At 44.2% G+C, this 22,236-nt stretch overlaps 1 long non-coding RNA gene across 1 annotated transcript in view; it reads left to right on the top strand.

Moving 5' to 3' along the window:
• Nucleotides 1–16,955: 16,955 nt before the first annotated feature.
• LOC124722328 overlaps nt 16,956–22,236 on the top strand; it is a 296,890-nt gene continuing 291,609 nt past the window's right edge. The window contains exon 1 of the long non-coding RNA XR_007006448.1: nt 16,956–17,364. This is a non-coding gene — a long non-coding RNA (uncharacterized LOC124722328). The remainder of the gene's footprint in view (nt 17,365–22,236) is intronic.

The raw sequence follows: 22,236 nt of genomic DNA, 5'->3' as shown, positions 1-22,236 counted from the left end.
AGTGACAAACACTGTTGGTATGACTATGAATTACTCACGCTTCGCCGAAGTACAATAGGAAATAAACAATTATCGCTGTTCTTGCGAAAAAACGGTTCGTGAGAGTGATACAAACACCTTTCCTAGCTATCGCCTGAATTAGGAGTTTTATTGCTTATTTGGTTTAATTAATTAATAGAATATGAAGCAATTGGTATAAAGAATGCTTTTTCCAAACTTTCTATAAAAGAATGTCTGCTATCAAGACATTGCTTTTGTTCTATTACTTTATTTATGACTGAACGTTTCTAAAACTGAAGACACTCGTCCATGCTCTGCACTGCAATCGAGATGTGGCAACGTCGTTCTCTGTTCATTGGCTGACTGTGTTTTGTGACGTCAGATGCGCAGAACGAACCTAAACTCGGCCGCCAACATAAATGACGCGCACTTTAGTGAAACCAAACTCTAAGGCCGGCCGGAGTGGCCGAGCGGTTAAAGGCGCTACAGTCTGGAACCGCTACGGTCGCAGGTTCGAATCCTGCCTCGGGCATGGATGTGTGTGATGTCCTTAGGTTAGTTAGGTTTAAGTAGTTCTAAGTTCTAGGGGACTTGTGACCACAGCAGTTGAGTCCCATAGTGCTCAGAGCCATTTGAACCAAACTCTAAGCGAGCGTTTCTCAAATAATTTATAGGTTCTGCCCTTACAAGGGAACCTCCCCATCGCACCCCCCTCAGATGTAGTTATAGGTTGGCACAGTGGATAGGCCTTGAAAAACTGAACACAGGTCAATCGAGAAAACAGGAAGAAGTTGTGTGGAACTATGGAAAAAAAGGAAAATATACAAACAGAGTAGGCCTTGCGCAATATAGGCAACATCAAAGTAATGTATGCTCATGAGCGCCGTGGTCCCGTGCTTAGCGTGAACAGGTGCGGAGCGAGTGGTCCTGGGTTCAAGTCTTCCCTCAAGTGGAAATTTTAATTTCTTTATTTTCGCAAAGTTATGATCTGTCCGTTCGTTCATTGACGTCTCTGTTCACTGTAATAAGTTTAGTGTCTGTGTTTTGCGACCACACCGCGAAACCACGCGATTAGTGGACGAAAGGACGTGCCTCTCCAATGGGAACCGAAAACATTTGATCGCAAGGTCATAGGTCAACCGATTCCTCCACAGGAAAACACGTCTGATATATTCTATACGACACTGGTGACGGCACGTGCTTCACATGACAGGAATATGTTGTCGACCCACCTAGCTTGTACACTTGGCGAATGGGTAAAAACATTCTTCTACCTTGCCCGATTTAGGTTTTCTTGTGGATGTGATAATCACTCCCAAAAAAGTGATGAAAACATAAGAGTTTGTCACATAAACTGCAACAAATGAATGCAACAGTTTCACAGTCGCACAGTTTTCCCTGTGCTCTGTCAAAACATATGTTTTTGACGTTTTCAAATATTTCCGTGTGTAGACCGTCAAATCCTGCATATGTCCAAGCAAATTTGAACATGTCCTGGAATTTTGGAGAGCGAAGTTAATTATGTGTGAGTGCCTGAACTTTTATAATTGTCTGAAAAGAAAAAATTAGACTTTTCACCCGAGGGTAGACTTGAACCAAAGACCTGTCGTTCCACAGGCGCTCACGCTAACCACGGGACCACAGCACTCCTGAGTTCAGCTTGTCCTTGATGTTGCCTATCCTGCCCATGGACTACTCAGTTTGTATATTTTGCTTATTTTTTTCATAGTTCCACACAGCTTCTTCCCGTTTTCTCGATTGATCTGTGTTCAGTTTTTCAAGGCCTATCCACCGTGCCAACCTATAACTAAATCTGAGGGGGGTGCGATGGGGAGGTTCCCTTGTTAGTAAAGTCCAAGTTAGAGATCACATTGAGACATGGTCCAGAGTGAGGGAGAGTCTGATGGAAAATTATGCAAATAAGCGTACACTAGATTTATATGCTTACAAAATCTTTAATAGCCAGCAAACAAAGGATGAAAGTGTCGTTCAATCGGGTCTCGAGTAGATTCAATGCAGTTTCACTTCCGGGAAGCCATGAGGAACGTGATGACGACAGACGAGATTCCAGACAGTTGCACGTTGATAGCCAAGTTAGGAAGGGCTGTATTTATACAAGGCCCATTTAATGATAGAATAAAGACAGTAGTGCGAGCTCAAGGAGAAAGAATCACTCTGTTAGAAGTCATTGATTTAGCATGTACAGAAGAGAGCGCAATTACCTCTGAAAAGGAAAAAATAACCGACAGGTAGTATCTCCAAAGCAAGTTAGCAAGAAATGGTGTTATAACTGCGGGAAAGAAGGTCATTTAGTGTTAGAATGCAGAAGGAAAGTCCAGATAAGCAAGATTAGTCAGACCAAGGAGTCACAGCCCCAACCCATGAGAACTAAGCTACCCAAAACTAAAATAGATGTTGGCCACTTCAGAGGAAATGGTCCTCATGGAGAATGTCCTCCACCAGTGAGGTGTACTAAAGGCAACTTGATCATACATTTTCCGCCCTGCACTAGAGCCAAACCTGTTACATGTTTTAATGTCGTTGCACGGGACACTATGCAAGTGATTGTAACGAAAGTTGTTGGTCCAACATACATTGACAAGAGAAGCCAGGAAATGGAACAAGAGTGTGATGCAGCAGTCACATTATGCTGCGACTGGCATAGTACACACAGCAGTCTACATCAGGAAAAATGACTATGTACAGTTACATAGCAAATGATACAGTAGAGAGCCAGATTGGGCTGTTAGTACGCAGTGGAACACATGTTAGCTTAATCAAAGCTGTTGCATTAAAATGGAAAGTAGGAGACCCCAGAATGCTTGTCACGATAAGAAGTATCGCAAATAAGGAGATTCGAACTGAAGGGCAGGTTAAATTAAAACTGGATACAAAAGGAGGTCCGGAATATTATCATGATTTCCAAGTCGTAGGGGCACAAATAGACTTGCCCTTCGAAGGATTAATAGGAGGGACTTCTTAGAAAAGCACAGGGTGGTGCTTGATTGTTCGAGCAGAGGTATTAAGGTTCAAAATGAATGGGTAGAATTAAAGGAAACCACAGAGGACGCAACATTACCGAAACCAGCCTGAGTTGTAAACACAGAAAGAGCAAGTTATGTGTCTGTAATCAAACACGGACGAAAGGGAGAGTCCACACTAACAGATAACAGCGTTACACAATATGAGGACCTCACTGCCCAAATAGAAGCAGCAATACCGCTAGACAGACGAAAGTGACAGCTGTTTACAAGCAGTAACAGATCACAAGACGAGCCCCTGGGTGTGTCGCCACTGACAGACGTGGCCGAACCGAGGCAAGAGGAGCCTGTAAAAAGAAAGAGCAAGGAGATGTGGTAACTGGCAAGGAAAAAGAAATGACGAGAAAGGGTAGCACCAAGAGGCGTGGAAAAAAGGGATTTGCAACAGAGCAAAGGCTAGTTGAGTCTAGGAAGGGACAATTCTGAAAGAAATAGCCGGCAGGGGCCAATCATAATGCCCGATTCATTCAGATCCTTTGTGCTGGGATATAGGAGCCTCTACATAGCGGTGAGAACATTTGCGTATGTTGAGGACAGGAGGGCTATCACGTTAGGAGCTCTGGGAAGACTACATTCGACGTTATTCTGCATTATTTTCGTAAACAGGTTCTGTTAGGGCAAGAATTTTTGTGCATACAAGCTGAGACATCAAGAAAGTGAGCCTTAACTATTTCTGGGGCAGTATACAATTTCCGCGAGGTCGACACAGATCTGTTTTTTTTTTTAATTATGTGACGTCAGTATAACAGTGGTAGTATACGTGAAAATAGGTGCAACTTTCACCTGCATTCGGCGGTGGCTCGCGAATGTGACAGCGCGTGTGTCCCTGGCCGGTCGTGCCAGCATCGGTGCCTCGGTGAACATGTATTTGGATAAGAATTTCTCTGGTGTAAAGTATGAATGGGATGTCACCGCCTCATGCCTGAGGGCATCTGTGTGTAGTTTGACAGCTGACGGCCACATGAATTCGTGGGGGTTGCAGCTAACTTCCAGTGCACACTACTGGACAGGGGGTGGCGGACAGCGTCTGTGTGCGTTGATTGCGTGTCTGTTGGATTATTTTGAAAGCAGGTCTGGAAGCTGCGCTGTGCATTATTTGGACAGTTTACGAGCACTGACCGTGTCTACACATCACTGTGCTGCATTATTTGGGAAGAGTGTTCATGTTTGTACTGAGATTATTTCGCTAAATTAGGAGTTGTTTGTGTGTCTGGAGAGCATTATTTAGGAGTAGTTTACAGATCTGTGAGTTGCGTGGCGTGACCCCAGGCATGTCAGAGCGTGTGTTTTGTATGTGTGTGATAAATATACTCCATCCCTAAATAAAATGTTCGAAAATAACATTCCTTCCTTAAAACTACCCAGCAGCCCAGCGCAGGCTGAGTTATTTTCACGCCATTTTCCCCCTCCAGACAACCATCTGGGATTAGGTCACAGGAGATAAGGCAGCACCATCTGGTGGTAGTAATGTATACTAAGTCAGCTGGAGTCTAGATCTCGTGGTGGAGACATTGCTTGCAAAATAAAAACGTATGTCTATCATAGGCAGAGACGTTTTCCTGCCATTTCCCCCCCACCATCTTGGATGATGTCATGCACTGTGCACGATAGTACACGTTAGTCGGTTAGTGCATGTTAGTACAAGATAGTATACTTTAGTGCGCGTTAGTACACTTTAGTACGCGTTAGTGTACATTAGCCCAACAACATGGGTTGGTAAGGGGACGTGGCAGTCGGTTGAGAATCGTGGTGGAGACTTTAACTATTTCCTTCCAAGTCCAGGTGGGCGTGGCATTCACGAAAATTCATTACGAGTCCATGGTAGCGCTCTCTGGTGGTGTCAATATGTACTAGTCCTCGTGGTGATCACAATGTATGCTGCCATATTGAATAATGGTAGTCGCGTCATCAGATGACGTCACGGACGACAGCACCCTCTGCTGGTGGTAGTGTGCATTAAGTCAGTTGGAGTCCAGAGCTCCTGGCGAACACATTGGATAGAGATGCTGTCTATAATTGTTTGAATAAAGACTGGTGCATGATTTCGATAGCTGAGGATTAACAAGCATGCTTGCAGAGTCTTTTAGAGGGATTATTATTTTGACAATTTAGGAGTTGTTTGGCTCTCTGGATGTAAATGTATTGCATTATTTACGAGTGGTTTGCATGTCTGTAGGCTGTGCAATGCGTTATTTTGACAGTTTACAATTAGCACACATGTGTGTAGAGCATTATACATGAGTTATTTAGGAGTAGTTTGCAGGTCTGTATGCTGTGTGGCATGTCAGAGCGTGTGTTCTGTATCACTGTGATAAATATACTCCATCCCTAAATAAATTGTTCCAAAATAAATAAAGTACAGTTCTTCCTCTCTGCAGCAGCCCAGTGCAGGCTGATTCCATTCCCCTAGAATCCCTAGGAAGAGGTGGCGGTCGGGTGACAGAGGTTAGTCCAAGTGTCCTTTCTTTGCAGCAATTTTCTTAGGTTGGTCTCGAAACCTCAAGTGACCTTTCTTTACTGCCAATAATCTAACTTCGCGCCAGTTCCTAGGAAGAGTTGGCGGTCAGGTGACTTAGGTTAGTGGAGGAAGGCCAAGTGACCTATCTTCCCGCGTTTTTCTTAGGTTGGTAGCGAAACCCCAAGTGATCTTTCTTTACTGCCAAGATTGAAACATGGCGCCAGTCTATAGGAAGAAGTGGCGGTCGGGTTATTTAGGTTAGTGGAGGTAGCCCTGAGTGACCTATCTTCCCATGATTTTCTTAGCTTAGTAGAGATAACCGTGGTGTGATGCATTATCCTGTTGAATTTGTACTTCCAGCCATTTTTCTGGGGAGGGGGCATGGCACTTACCCGCCAAAATTCAAACTTCACGCCAAAAGCCGCCATCTTGAATGACGTCATGGCCGCCATTTTGGATGACGTCATGCGCTATCGCCAAGTGTACTCGTCGCCATATGGGATGACGTCATCGCCGCATTGCCTGGTGAAACGTTGTTGTGATGCCTCATGTAAGGAGGAGAAATGTGTACCATCACGTTTCCGACTTTGATAAAGGTCGGATTGTAGCCTATCGCGATTGTGGTTTATCGTATCGCGACATTGCTGCTCGCATTGGTCGAGATCCAATGACTGTTAGCAGAATATGGAATCGGTGGGTTAAGGAGGGTAATATGGAACGCCGTGCTGGATCCCAATGGCCTCGTATCACTAGCTGTCGAGATGACAGGCATCTTATCCGCAGGGCAGTAATGGATCGTGTAGCCACGTCTCGATCCCTGAGTCAACAGATGGGGACGTTTGCAAGACAACAACCATTTGCACGAACAGTTCGACGACGTTTGCGGCAGCATGGACTATCAGCTCGGAGACCATGGCTGCGGTTACCCTTGACGCTGCATCACAGACTGGAGCGCCTGCGATGGTATACTCAACGATGAACCTGGGTGCACGAATGGCAAAACAAAACGTCATTTTTTCGGATGAATCCAGGTTCTGTTTACAGCATCATGATGGTCGCATCCGTGTTTGTCGACATCACGGTGAACGCACATTGGAAGCGTGTATTCGTCATCGCCATACTGGCGTATCACCCGGCGTGATGGTATGGGGTGCCATTGGTTACACGTCTCACTCACCTCTTGTTCGCATTGACGGCACTTTGAACACTGGACGTTACATTTCAGATGTGTTACGACCCGTGGCTCTACCCTTCATTCGATCCTTGCGAAACCCTACATTTCAGCAGGATAATGCACGACCGCATGTTGCAGGTCATGTACGGGCCTTTCTGGATACATAAAATGTTCGACTGTTGCCCTGGCCAGCACATTCTCCAGATCTCTCACCAACTGAAAACGTCTGGTCAATGGTGGCCGAGGAACTGGCTCGTCACAATACGCTAGTCACTACTCTTGATGAACTGTGGTATCGTGTTGATGCTGCATGGGCAGCTGTACCTGTACACGCCATCGGAGCACTGTTTGACTCAATGCCCAGGTGTATCAAGGCCATTGTTACGGCCAGAAGTGGTTGTTCTGGGTATTGATTTCTCAGGATCGATACACCCAAATTGCGTGAAAATGTAATCACATGTCAGTTCTGGTATAATATATTTGTCCAATGAATACCCGTTTATCATCTGCATTTCTTCTTGGTGTAGCAATTTTAATTTCAAGTAGTGTATGTTTGCCCGCAATACTGAGAAGAAACGGTAAAGAGCTCATCTCTCAACCCTCCTTTAGCCATAGTATGGCTTACCTGTCGTATTTTCACGAATCTTCCCTTATTCGATATATAGCATTTGAATCCGCCTGATTTCGACGAGTAAGAGATGTCCCCCGCCCAGTTACAGACTTACAGACTGCTAATTCCCTCGAAATCCCATCACGTTCTGACAACACTGTTCCATTAGTGAGAAGGCTGACAGGAAGAGAGCTATTGTAATGAGAAAAATAGCGCACTAACATACAGGAGGAAGTTCACAACCATGCGGATTATATACGGACTGCACAACGAAATTCAGGAGCGTAACACCTATAATTCATCTATATCGAATGCTGGTGCGTAAATATCACTCTGTACGTGTCATAATCTCCTTTAAAGTGACGACTGTGTAATGGTGACTGAGTCTTCCTTGACATTACAGTGTCTAACCAGGTTATTTTTGTAACATCTAATGGAGTAAAACTACGAACTATAAAAACTTCGCTAATGTTCTTCCAGTAATTTTCGGGTTTTCCACCGGATCCCATCAACATTCTGCCACGATATTTCGGCCCAGAGACGTCCGGCCATCTTCAGGTGAGTAGACGAAGTACTGAAGGGACTTGATGCGGTTTGAAGACTGTTAAGTTGAGCAGCCCGAATTTACTAGTTAGCTACGATGTGGTCTCACCTTTTACCAAAGTGCCTTTATTTGACTCGTTACATCTTATTAGTAACTTGTTCAGTGATGATTTGACGGCTTTGTTTGAACGTACTCTCTCCTCAACTTATTTTTTATTTAATAACGAATTTTTTGAATAAACTGACGGTTCCGCCATGGGGAGTCCCTTGTCCCCTGTGGTGGCCAATCTTTTTATGGAGGACTTTGAGGAGAAAGCCCTTGAGTCGGCCGTCTTAAAGCCTACGGTTTTCTGGCGTTGCGTAGATGATACTTTCGTTGTATCGCCTCGTGGCAGACAAGATCTAGAAACATTCTTTTGTCATTTAAACTCTTTATATAAGAACATCAAGGTTACTATGGAGATTGAGAAAGATGGGACTATACCCTTTCTAGACGTGTTAGTACGCCGTAAGAATGATGGGTCTTTGGGAAATTCGGTGTACAGAAAACCCATACATACGAATCTATATCTTCAGGCGTCCAACTGCCATCACCCGCACAAACCGCAGGTGTTCTTAGCACTTTAATTCATCGGGCGCATGTGATATCGGATGCTGGTAGCCTTCACGAAGAATTAGTGCATCTGGAAAAGATTTTTAAAGAGAATGGCTATACTTCGCGTCAAATACGGAAGGCCATGCACAAGTACAATAACAAGAAGCAACGCTCTGAGGACACTGATGACGACCAAAAATCGACTGCGTTCCTTCCATATGCTGGGAACCTGTCATCTAAAATAGGCAGATTGCTTAGGAAGAATGATATTAATGTCAACTTCCGTCCACCAGCAAAGAGCAGGGCCTTAATCGGATCCGTTAAAGACGATCTGCAATTGAGGAAGGCGGGTGTTTATAAAATCCCCTGTGAGTGTGGCTCTGCATATATATAAGTCAGACGACACGAATGCTCCACGAACGCTGTGTAGAACTCAAAAGACACTGCGACAAACTTTAAAATCAGCAGTAGCAGAACATTGCATTTCCATGGGACATTCAATGGAATACAATAATACCAAAATTTTAGCACCGGTTTCCACCTCCTGGGAATCTGTAATTAAAAAATCCGTGATAACTTAATAAATCGTGATAACGGCTTTCAGCTGGATAAAAACTGAAATCTAGTTATTAAAATTATGCGGTCACAATGGAATCGACATGCTCAGACGATACTCAGCTATTAAATTGTTCTTACTTCACCACTAAGGACAGCACACACAACTTGGCTGCCTCGCGCATGTCACCTCCTAACGCATGCGCCGTAAACCGCCAGGGCGATTCACATGCGCGGAATTCGCTATAAATATCATGACTGCATCAGATCTCTTCCTTGCCACCGGCTTCTACCCCGACCTATGGAAAACCTCCCGTATCCTGATGTTCTCCAAACCCAACAGTCCTCCATCTGATGCCTCTTCCTATCGTCCTATATGTCTCACATCGGTGTTCAGCAAGCTCTTGGAATCCATTCTTATCCGGCGCATCCATCACCACTTCAACCGAAACCACCTCCTCCCCAACACCCAGTGTCGCTTTCGACCTTCCTTCTCTGCCGTTGACCAACTCCTATACCTCACTCATCTCCTCTCCCTCCAGCTTAACTCCCGTCGCTCCGCCATTTTTGTCTCCCTCGACCTCGAAAAGGCCTTCGACCGTGTCTGACATCCCGGTCTCCTGTTTAAATTCCAAACCTATGCCCTTCCTGTCAACTATATCCGTCTGATGGCCTCCTTCCTCTCCCGCCACCCCTCCTATGTTACCATGCATAATGACAATTTCCACACCTTCTACCCCTCTGCAGGTGTGCCCCAGGACTCTGTCCTCTCCCCTCTCCTCTACCTCCTGTACACAGCAGAAATGCCCCAACCCCCTGCCCCCCCTCCAGTACACCTCTTGCAGTATGCCGAAGGCACTGCATTCCTTGCCCTACCTCCTACCCTCCAACGGTCCCACCGCCTTCTTCAGAATCACCTTGACCTTTTTGCTGCATGGTGTAACCAGTGGTTCCTGAAAATCAATTCTTCCAAGACCCTGGCAATCATCGTAAGTTGTACCACTCGCTCCTTTCGGCTCCTGGATTTCTCCCTTACTGTCTGCGCCCGTCCTGTCAGCCTCTCCCCCATCCTCACCTACCTTGGCCTCACCATTCGCCGTCACCTCACCTGGATCCCTTATCTCTGCTCCATCCAGTCCAGAGCCCACAACCGCTTCTGACTCCTCAAACTCCTCTCTGGCTGGACATGGGGGTTGCACCCCTCTACCAACCTCCACGCCTACAAATCCTTAATCTGTCCCCTCCTCCGTTATGCCAGCCCTGCCTGGATATCTGCCCCACCCTCCAAATTCTATAAGTCCCTCCAGATCCTTGAGCATCATGCACTCTGCCTCGCCTTCCATGTATGCCTCCCGTCCCCCATGCGGATCCTCTATGACCTCATTCCTTTCCCCCATTTGCTCCTATTCCTCGAACATATCCGCATACTCTACACCTCCCGCTGCCTTGATCCCCCTCACCCCCTGGTTGGTCCTCTCCTCTCCTGTCCCCACCCTCTGCCATGCCTTCACTGTTGTATCCCCCTACCCTCCATCTCTACACCCTTCATCTCCTTTCCTAAGGTGGCTTCCGTCAACTCCCCCTCCCAGATAATGCCCTCTCTCCCTCCATTTATCCCTCCTATCAACTCTGATCCTCACCCCACCCCTCCTTTCCCCCCCCCCCCTTCCATCCTGTTTTCTCCCCACCTAACCTCTCCCTACCTCCCTTCTCCCCCCCCCACCTGAGTCCTTTTGTATTCCCCTCCTCTGCCTTTCCCCACTCCCTTTCGCGTCTGCCCAGCGCCCCCCCCCCCCCCCCCCCTCTTATGGGTCCTCATCCTCCATCGGCTCCTTTCCCCCCTTCCCCCCTTCGTTTTTCCTCTCCTTCCCCCCTTTTATTTCCCATCATCTGTCCAGATTCCCCCCACCTGCCCTCGGCTGTGGTATGTCATCTTTGCCAACCTTCTAGTGCAGTGTTTCAAGTGAATGTTCAGTGTTGTTCGTCTTTCCAAAGTTTTGTGAACAGAAATCATGCTGTCGCTGGGTGTGAATTTTATGTCTCTTGCGAATAGAAACCAGACTGTCGCCGTGTGTTTTAATTACCTGTCTATTATTTTACCTGTCTGCTTCATATGTATTTTATTAGCATCATCGTCCCTTTGTTCTATGTTTTTAAGTTCCACGATTTTTCCGCCATGTTACCATTTAAGTCTCCAAGTTTATCGCCTGTTTTATTATTTATTATTTTCATCTTTTTAAAACAAATTCTGTAGGCTGAAGAGCGGCATACTAAGCTGCTGCCAGCCCGCCCCCTTCGGTGGGAATCGAAACTCAATAAAGAAAAAAAAAAGAAAAAAAAAAAAAAGAAACGGGTCTCTTCACCACATCTCTCTCTTCTGATATATTGGGAAACAAATACTGTCTGCATGTTGACATTGACCATATGTGGTGAACCCATTTAAATATACTTGTATTAGTCCACGGAAGCAGGCAACCAGTGATTTAAGTCGCCTCCACAGACCTCTGTAAAATTTCGACGCCTGTGTTGGAGGAAGACCATATCGACTATCATTCACAAGGAAAGGCATCTTGTGTTGTTGTTTCATAAGCAATTTCATACATTGTTTTTTGCTTTAACACATCGAAGCACTGTTTGACTACAGCTGTCTACACAGCCTCACATTTTGTTTTTCTACCACGACTTCATGATCTGTGTCAGGTGCTAAACCGACATTAACATGCTTCGATCCATTGGTTATCACAGAAAGCTGGACATCGCATGCTGTAAACTATGCTTCTCTCACAACTCATAAGTTGGTTGAAATAAAAGACAGAGGTAGTGTTTCTTATTGACAAAAATATGGAACATATCGCAACATATGGAAATTGGAAGAGTTTGTGGCATTGTGGAGTGTTTCCAAACAGGTATCCAAGGCAATGACCTCTACATTTAATCTCCTCTTCCACAGTGACGGGGTAGCAGATGTCTTGGTGTTCCGTTCTGAAGAGACCAAGAGCACTGATTTCTCATAGTTCAGCCATGTAAGCGACCACTGTTGCGGTGTTGGCCATCCCCAGGTGTTGCTCCCACCAAGACTATCCCCAGGTCAAACAAATAGTGTCACTCAGTCATTACGTGGTAATCAACAGCGTACCAGTGGAAGGATGGGATCAAATGGTTCAAATGGCTCTGAGCACTATGGGACTCAACTGCTGAGGTCATTAGTCCCCTAGAACTTAGAACTAGTTAAACCTAACTAACCTAAGGACATCACAAACATCCATGCCCGAGGCAGGATTCGAACCTGCGACCGTAGCGGGCTTGCGGTTCCAGACTGCAGCGCCTTTAACCGCACGGCCACTTCGGCCGGCGAAGGATGGGATCGAAACGACACCATCTATATGGGGTGATGTACTGTAATAAGCACAAGAGTTAATAGTGTGATCAATTTTAGCAATTTTAACAGTTTTTCCGTAATTTCAACGGCAACCAGTGACATGGCATCTTGCTTGCAAATTTCTGTATCATCGCCAAACCACCCCTCCACTACTTTGCGAATGTAGATAGATGACTGCACAGTACGTCCATTCATGACTAATTCTTGGACATATACACCAAAATATACCAGACAACTATACAGATGCAGTTACGTTGTCTACATATTTCTGGCATTCCAATCATAGTGCGGATTTTACGATTACGATTGGCAGTCTTTTCCTATGTGCATTGGAGGCACAGAGTATTCTCTCATTCATAGTATCAAGTTGGATATTGAAAGATCTCCCTGCATTGTCCTTGACAAACCCTCCCTAGACCACTGTCGTCAATTTAATCTGCAACTGACCAGAAATAAGAGGGCACTATACCCACTACATTTCACATTTCATGAAGGAACAGAGTGAGATGAGTCCTTAACTACTGTTCAGCAAAGACTGTTCCCCACCAGTCTTACTCACAGCACCCATCCAGGTGCACAAGATCTCTCCAGATGCGTGCATGTCGAGGAGGTTAGCACTCTTATCGATGTATAGTAGATATGGGGGTGTTGTGGTGTTATAACAGACGGTTAAGAAGATACATTTGGCTTGTGCATGGTGGAACTCCAGATGGACGGAGTTTGAAGCAGTTTACAAAAATCAACTGTGCTATCAGTTCTGAAGTATCATTCTAGTGTCTGAGGTCAGTGCCAAGAAGGTTCTAGCAAGAGAGACATGATTGTAGAACTAAACACATGCCCTCCTAAGGCTACATGGTTCTGCACTTAAACACGCTAATGTGTTTAAGCCACGTAGTTTCCAAAATACACTACTGGCCATTAAAATTGCTACACCACGAATATGACGTGCTACAGACGCGAAATTTAACCAACAGGAAGAAGATGCTGTGATATGCAAATGATTAGCTTTTCAGAGCATTCACACAAGGTTGGCGCCGGTGGCGACACCTACAACGTGCTGATATGAGGAAAGTTTCCAACCGATTTCTCATACACAAACAGCAGTTGACCGGCATTGCCTGGTGAAACGTTGTCGTGATACCGCGTGTAAGGAGGAATAATTCGTACCATCAAGTTTCCGACTTTGATAAAGGTAGGATTGTAGCCTATCGCGATTGCCGTTTATCGTATCGCGACATTGCTGCTCGCGTTGGTCGAGATCCAATGACTGTTAGCAGAATATGAAATCGGTGGGTTCGGGAGGGTAATACGGAACGGCGTGCTGGATCCCAACGGCCTCGTATCACTAGCTGTCGAGATGACAGGCATCATATCTGCATGGCTGAAACGGATCGTGCAGCCACGTCTCGATCCCTGAGTCAACAGATGGGGACGTTTGCAAGACAACAAGCATCTGCACGAACAGTTCGACGACGTTTGCAGCAGCATGGACTATCAGCTAGGAGACCATGTTACCCTTGACGCTGCATCACAGACAGAGAGCCTGCGATGGTGTACTCAACAACAAACCTGGGTGCACGAATGGCAAAACGTCATTTTTTCGGATGAATCCAGGTTCTGTTTACAGCATCATGATGGTCGGATCAGTGTTTGGCGACATCGCGGTGAACGCACATTGGAAGCGTGTATTCGTCATCGCCATACTGGCGTATCACCCAGTGTGATGGTATGGGGTGCCGTTGGTTACACGTCTCGGTCACCTCTTGTTTGCATTGACGGCACTTTGGACAGTGGACGTTACATTTCAGATGTGTTACGACCCGTGGCTCTACCCTTCATTCGATCCTTGCGAAACCCTATATTTCAGCAGGATAATACACGACCGCATGTTGCAGGTCCTGTACGGGCCTTTCTGGATACAGAAAATGTTCGACTGTTGCCCTGGCCAACACAGTCTCCAGATCTCTCACCAATTGAAAACGTTTGGTCAATTGTGGCCGAGCAATTGGCTCGTCACAATACGCCAGTCACCACTCTTGAACTGTGGTATCGTGTTGAAGCTACATGGGCAGCTGTACCTGTACACACCATCCAAGCTCTGTTTGACTCAATGCCCAGGCGTATCAAGGCCGTTATTACGGCCAGAGGTGGTTGTTCTGGGTACTGATTTCTCAGAATCTATGCACCCAAACTGCGTGGAAATGTAATCACATGTCAGTTCTAGTATAATATATTTGCCCAATGAATACCCGTTTATCATCTGCATTTCTTATTGTGTAGCAATTTTAATGGCCAGTAGTGTATTAGTCATGTGGAGTGCAATGCTCTTAATACTCTAATGCAGTGCATGTATTTCGAACCTCTGACATACATCCATCCACTGTTTTCTATCTCACTCACTACAGAGACGCACTTTAAGATGATGAAACTACTTGCTTCTGCATACATACAGTATTTTGATTTCACTCTTGAACAGAATATCCGCTACGGTCGCGGGTTCGAATCTTGCCTCGGGCATGGATGTGTGTGATGTCGTTAGGTTTAAGTAGTTCTAAGTTCTAGGGGACTGATGACCTCAGATGTTGAGTCCCGTAGCGCTCAGAGCCATTTGACCGGAATATAAGAATTGTCAGAACAGTGGTTTGTTTTTCGATTAACAACTGTCTGTGTACGGATTTATGCTTTCTTTGTGTCTGTTGTCAATAAGGCGCTGTTTCTTAAGATGCTTCCTCGTTTTGTGTGTATCTCGAGGGGGCTGTGTATCATCTTTAATTGTTCTAAAAAATGACTCTGAGCGCTATGGGACTTAACTTCTGAGGTCGTCAGTCCCCTAGAACTTAGAACTACTTAAACCTTACTAACCTAAGGACATCACACACATAAATTCCCGAGGCAGGATTCGAATCTGCGAGCGTAGCGGTCGCGCAGCTCCAGACTGTAGCGCCTAGAGCCCTTCGGCCACAACGGCCGGCCATGACCACTGATCCCGGTCTCTATATGTACATCATAAAAGGGATCGGGTCTGTTACCAACCAAGCTATCATATTTGCACAGTGGGAACGGTGCCAAACAAGCTGTTCGAGGTACAGGTCAAAGAAAGCTCTTATAACATTTCTGCAAGAGATGGTGTTGTGTTCATAGTTCCGCGTAGTCAGCGCGTACACATCTTTCCCAAAGAGCGCGCCCCGCTAAGCACAACAGCGCAGGCGCAGCGCTCGTCTGTCTCGGCACTACGAGATGGCGCTGTCTTAGAGATGGACCAAATTCTGCTTCCGCCGATCCGCGTATTAATATGTAACGCAGCCAATGAGATTGCTGCTAACGTAGAACCTTTTCTCCTCGCGGATCACACTCGCGCAGTAATACCTGAACGCTCGAGGTATTATAACGAGTGTACAGACCTCTGATTACTCAGTTTGCATTAGTCTGCAGTCAAGTTTCAGTCTGCGCCTAATAAGATTATCATATTCCTGTACATAGCCATGAAGAGAAATGTATAGACACTTTGTCAAGTATCAGAGATATATGAGAATAAGATTAAGGTACCAATACCAGGGAAACTTCAGATTGTCAGTTGTAAATAGCATCCAGAACCAAGTTAAGTAATTTTATGCTTGTTATTATTTTAATAAATGTGTGTGAAAGTTAATCATGTTCTGTTTAAAGTTGGTCACCGTCAATCTGCTACTCTAAGTGAGCAAGTGGCATTTCCATCGTCTGACCTAAGGGCAGAAGATAAACGCGCCACAATAAGACCACGAGACATATTGCTGACACTCGCCTACTTCGTTAGAGCGACAAGTCAAATAATCTGATGGTGTGTGTACCGAAGGTCTTACAGTACGCACAACACATGTGGTCACCTCGCCCACCACTTACTAAGCAGCAGTTTCCCCCCTCGATGTTTTTTGGGTGGAGGTGGAGTTGCTTAAAATCTCCCCCAACTGAGTCTTTCACGTGTCGTCGGCTTTATGGTTATATAGCGTAGTAGGGGGGTTAAATTTTAACACTTCCGGTGACTTAGATACGGGCCACTGACGCGGTTAGACAAGGATGACAGAAAATAATCGGCCATGGAGTTATTGTGTAAATTAGTTCTAGCTCGCCTGAATTGATTTAAGTAATCTAGACATTGGAATATCAGTTCGCCTGAGCATTAACGTATTAACGGCTGTACCACCTCACTGGATTCTCCGAGGTGACCACAGGGGAGGAGGAAGAAAATACTGTACAGCTGCAGACGAAGGGGGAGGAAGTGGCCGGTGACGGTGGTACCATGGCCCACGTGTGGTGTGTCAAAAGCCAAGCCGAGCATGTGCACGTGCACGAGCGCCTACAGAGGGCCGACGGCGCCTGCATCCTGTATCCTGCTTCCGCGGCCGTCGACGCACCGTTAATCGGCAGCCGGTGGGCGCCAAAATGTTAATTTTGATTTAGCTGCGAGCTCGCGAGAGGTGAACGTATTGCCCGTTACGGATCCGAAGCTGGTCTCGCTTCGAGGTCTCAGCCTGTCGGAATTACCCGTGCCGGCAGACAGACCTTCGGCGCTCCCGGATCTGCCTAGCTGACGGTTCCGGCTCCACTTGCATTGCCCGCTCTGCTATGTAAACTCGCCTCTCCACTGCAGTTTCGCTCGTGCACTCGGTCCATTAACAGCGAGTGTCCGGTGTACGGGTAGATGCTACAGCCTCTGCTGCAGTGGCTACGATACGTCACTACTACCGCCGTGTTTGTCATATTTGAGTTCGTTGTGTTAGCGATGACCATTTTTCATGCTGTGCGTTAGGTAAAGCTAAGAAATAGGCCTGTTTTTTACCAGGTGCTCTGTTGCATTAGTTATGACTGTCATAGTGCATTATGTGACTACCCTGAGAAGGTGCGAGCTGCGTACGTGAAAAGTGACATTAATGGCAGACTCGCTTGGCGCCCTTTGTTAACGGAATCAGTCATCACATGTAGCTGCACGACTTTACGCAGGACCGTCATTTGTTTGGCGAGTATATTGTGCGGTGAGTACGGCAAAAAACTGGTATCCTCTTTGGAGTTGGTCGTTGTGTCAACAGATGGCGCTGCAGTAGTCTCTGTGATAGAGCTCTATACTATGTCAGGGCCGCAGCCTGTGTCCCAGGTTTCTAAGTTTGGACATTATGTACATAACTTTTTAATGGTTCTTGCGTTCTTTTCTCCCATCTTATAGTATATGTTAATACCACCTACTCACATACTATTTCTCAGAACAATTTTAAAGCTGCAAAATGTTTTATTCAACGTGGATTCTAACGGTAAGTGGTTTATCGGCAACCATACACGAGTGTAGTAGTTGCTAAGCTGCGAGAGAATCGTGTTAATTGTTCAGGAATGAGTCACCTTCCGCGAAGCTTTGGAACATCAACTTGGCAAGCGTCTCCATCACGAATGTGCTTTGTTGCTTTGAGCGGCTTGGTCACGAGCTAAGTTTCATACTTGCAGCAAAATGCCAGTTGCTCTTTCGCATAGCAATGTCCAACTGTCGCGACTAGATACGTAGTTTCCGTTCAAAGCTAGCGAAGGCTCTTTCTATACAATTTTTATATCATCCTCAATCATTTTGCATTTTATTAATCCATCTATGCTTGTTTCTCCTTTTCGCTACCAGATGGAAGCATACATGCTTACGTTAAAAATAGAGGTGCAAAATGCCCCTGCAAGATATTTTATTGACACTATTTCTTACAAGTACTGCCATCATTTTTCACTTAATGCATGACAATGATTCGGAACAAGAAATGCCTCAACAGGACCAAAATAGTAAACGTGAAATTAATTGGTGAATTATAAAGAGTGAAGTGTTACTGTCACGTAATGTTTTAATCCGATTATGCGTCGGACCTGTGAGTATCACAGTTTTAATCATTAGTTCCTTTACTGTGTAAGTACACTATTTACTGAAGGGTGACAATCCTGTTGTAGGAAGATCCAACCTTTATAAATGGACGTTTATTTTCTGTAAACTGTAGGTTTATTGACATTCAGTATGGCTTTTTACCGGTCAGAGTGGCTTCTTGACATTTTGTAGTAAATATAAGACCACACAAAATCTACTGAGATGAGAACTTGGTGTTGGGATGGAAGCTGGACAACGTGGCTACAGCTGCTCGTCTTAGTTAACAAACTGTGTCATGTACCCACGTAATGCACCAGCCTGCTAAACTGGTCCCTATGTGTGTCAGTTCGCAGCCACGAGTAAAAATTACGCGACTCACACCGACCACAGCTTCATTTTTAGAGTTGCTCAGTACGTAACAAGAAAACGACCCAGTTCCGTAAGGGGGCAAGCAGCTCAATCATTTCCTTCCGGCGGACTGTCACTTGTAAATTATTCCTCTTCATCCGACGTAAATGTATTCCTGGAATAAATTCATAAATTTTTCTGACTTCTGTTGATGACTTTGTGACATTTTGAGTCTTATGTTTTTAAATATGAACCATTTCGGCAAAGCACAGTTTGTGAGGCTTTTTATCTTGGGAAAGATAAAAGATCCTTTCTTGTGCTGATATTAGTCATAGTCTTCCGACACGAATTTAGTGTTTAATCTAATTCTGACTGTATGTTTACAGTAATTGCAGTGTTTCATTTATTCGACTAAAAAATAAAATATGGATGTACTGGTGTAGAGTTTCGTGTAGATTTCCTCGGATAACGTACCTATTTAAATTCCTCTTCTTTGTTTACCGTTTTTCATGTTACATAATATTATCTCCATTTTCTGGTTTTCTTTCTTCAGTGCAGTTTGATAATGATTTTTTTTCAGCGTAGGTGTCATTCATTTATTTATTTTATTTACTGAGCTATTTCTGTAGTTCACGATTCCTGAATATTATTTCAGACATTTTTTAAATTTCAGTGATCCAGACTTAAGCCTACTTACATTTTTGACAAAAATACTTGAATATTTGCTTCGTTAATCTGTTTTCAGTCATTCTGTAAAGATGTCCAAAATTATATGAACACTCTCTTTAGATTTGAAATTTTCTCATCACGTCTCACTTTAGTCACCTGTTCCTGCTATTAATTTGTTTCATTTCTTTGTGATAGCCGGCCGCGGTGGCCGTGCGGTTCTGGCGCTGCAGTCCGGAACCGCGGGACTGCTACGGTCGCAGGTTCGAATCCTGCCTCGGGCATGGGTGTGTGTGATGTCCTTAGGTTAGTTAGGTTTAAGTAGTTCTAAGTTCTAGGGGACTTATGACCTAAGATGTTGAGTCTCATAGTGCTCAGAGCCATTTGAACCATCTTTGTGATACGTCCAGCCTATCTAGTTTATGGTTGACTGTTGAGGTTCCGCATGCGTGTAAACATTCTGGCATTACCACTGTAGTGTCATGCCCCAGTTTTGTAGTTCTTTAGGTACATTTTTTGTTACAGATGTTCTGAGGTAAATTTTTCTATTCTACTTTTTCTGACTTGCTATTGTTGTTGATTTTTCTAATACATTGTCTGCCTTAATAATCAAAAATTTCGTACATATTGTGCTTCACCTGTTGGTGTGTGTTTTAGTGCATTAATTTACATTTGCTATGAATTACATTTTTAAGGCATAACTGCTAGATCACATTTGTTTGTAAAGGATGCTTTAATGACTTTTGACAGTTGCAATCTAAAACATGACTCTTACGTACTCGGATGATGCTGGGTGCAACTGGACTACTACCCAATCCACCAGCGTTGCAGCTGAAGCTGCCCCTCCCTCTCACTACCGCTCTCTGTCGTGTACCAACACACCCTGGGCCAACACACATCCATTCAAACGCTCCTCCCTTCCCCCTCCGCTCTACGGTACCACGTCACCGGGCATCCCCACCCCACACACGCGTATTTTCAAAGGAGACATACTCTACAAACTTTCGTTTGATGAAAAGCAAATCTGTAGACGTTGCGAAATACGCTACTGAATGGAAACTGTAACTAAATATTCATTTTATCTTTTTCATAGCGGAATCAAATGTAGGAATCATCAAAGTAGTGGAATGTTTCGTCATCTTACAGAACACAATTATGTAGTGGAAAACACGCATCGCAAGTTGAAATGCTGGTATGGTGAATTGCAGTACCTATTAACACAGTACATCACTCGGGATCTCCATGAAGTGGCTCAAAACGCAGAGTACGATGATTTCAGTTTGCTTCACATTAAATAAATGCGTTGAGTTAGGTTAACCAGTCTGCATAACTTTTGACTCCTATGCGGATAAAGATGATTCGGTTAGACATTCGATTTCTGTGCGACTTACGGCTTTTATACAAATAAGCAAAGTATTAGAAAATTTACCTACTTAACATTCGATAGTTTTAACATGGAACTATGCTGAATTTTATGAGCTTCAAATGGTTCAAATGGCTCTGAGCACTATGGGACTTAACATCTGAGGTCATCAGTCACTTAGACTTAGAACTACTTAAACCTAACTAACCCAAGGACATCACACACATCCATGCCCGAGGTAGGATTCGAACCTGCGACCGTAGCGGTCACGCAGTTTATGAGCTTCACTAATATGTGCACGATGTCCGTTGTTCATCTAAAAACATGTAGGCGACAACAACCAATAAACTTACTGTGGTTGTGTGAACGAAATTTTTAAAATACGCTATTATTTCACGGTAAAGATTTAATTTGCTTGCACCCTTATAACATTGAGACTTCCGGAACAGTCTTCCTCACTGCAATGACTGCTTTAATGAAAGTGGCTAGTGAAGTTATCTAAAAAAAAAAAAAAATACTCTCTTACCTGTTCATGGCATCTGAAGCTTAGGCAACAGTATCCAAACGAAATATTTCTTGCAAGTCGATAAGTCCAGTGTATTATGTTCTTCGTCCTTGTACAAGAAATTTAGTTAAGGGAAATATATTCATGGAAAAATTTGCACTGATTTATTTGTTTTATAGAATAACTATTGAGACGTAAGAGATCTAGAAGGCAGTTTAAACGCTTTTTTAATTAGATAAATCGGTAACGACGACTGCTGAGGCATCTGTACTAGCACTTTACACTTATTGCTTTAATTCTACCCACAGGGTGGAACCAGCCCAGATAGCAGATTACTGTGATTTCTTACAGCTTTGCAGTACAGTTCATCCAGACTATACAAATATTTTCAAATGCGTTCCCAATTTCTGAATCCTTCCTCGGGGAAAATTCGGTTCTTTATACTTCGTATGGACATATGCACAGCATGAGAAGAATGTTAAGCCACCTCAGTGAAAAATGTCAAGCCAATTTTAAAAAGTTCCGTAATTCAACGGATTTTTCCTGGAGAAAATGGACATTTTCACGATTGTTTCTCGGTATTTTTGCTATGTTCACTTTGTATAATTATTTCACTTTTTGTTTTTGCTCTTTTAGAGATACAGTTTGATCTGATGACAGAGCAAGGCCTACTCTGCTCTTTAAAATGTTTTTCACGAAGACATAATAGTTCACTACACAATAAATTTTATGGTGTTTGAGCTGCACGTCTTGTGTTCTGGTACAAACTACATTTATCAGCGCTCAAGTATAGTGCTTTTTCCTTTTTTCTTTATTTTTCACGAAAGTGCAAAGAGAAATGATTCGGAAACATTGCACAGTAATGTAGTTCATAATGGACTGAAATGTAACTTAACGACCTCCTAACTCAATCTTCACACAAAAGTATACGTCTCAGATGAATGAAGTTAAGAAAAGTGTGAAGAGCCTGCGTTATCGTAAACAAAGTAAAAATATATCTGTATTGCAACTAAACGGTTATTTTTGTTTTGAGAACGAAATTGAACACCCAGTTATTAAATTTATCTCTTAATCACCACTGAAATATTTACTTTATTACATTTTTTCAACGACAACTTGTTCATCACCGACTGCAT

Source organism: Schistocerca piceifrons, chromosome X (genome assembly GCF_021461385.2).
Source record: "Schistocerca piceifrons isolate TAMUIC-IGC-003096 chromosome X, iqSchPice1.1, whole genome shotgun sequence".
Taxonomy (NCBI): domain Eukaryota; kingdom Metazoa; phylum Arthropoda; class Insecta; order Orthoptera; family Acrididae; genus Schistocerca; species Schistocerca piceifrons.
This window is presented reverse-complemented; position numbering and strand designations above follow the sequence as displayed.